Genomic DNA, 236 nt, shown 5'->3' on the forward strand with positions numbered 1-236 from the left:
AATTCAATGCTAAATGCTCCTCCAGTTGTTTATTATTCATACCACCTACTTTTACAGCCTTTGTTGTATCGGCCCCAACGTTTTAAGTGTTTTTTTCATTCAACCTTTATTTATACAGGTAAATCCCATTGAGCCTCGAGGACTCATTTACAAGAGAGACCTGATTTCAACAAAGAAAGATGACAACAATGGACAACAGCAACAACAATAAACAATTATAAAAAGTAATACTGCAG

Source organism: Nematolebias whitei, chromosome 6, assembly GCF_014905685.2.
Source record: "Nematolebias whitei isolate Nwh7 chromosome 6, NemWhi1, whole genome shotgun sequence".
In the NCBI taxonomy this organism is placed as follows: Eukaryota; Metazoa; Chordata; class Actinopteri; order Cyprinodontiformes; family Rivulidae; genus Nematolebias; species Nematolebias whitei.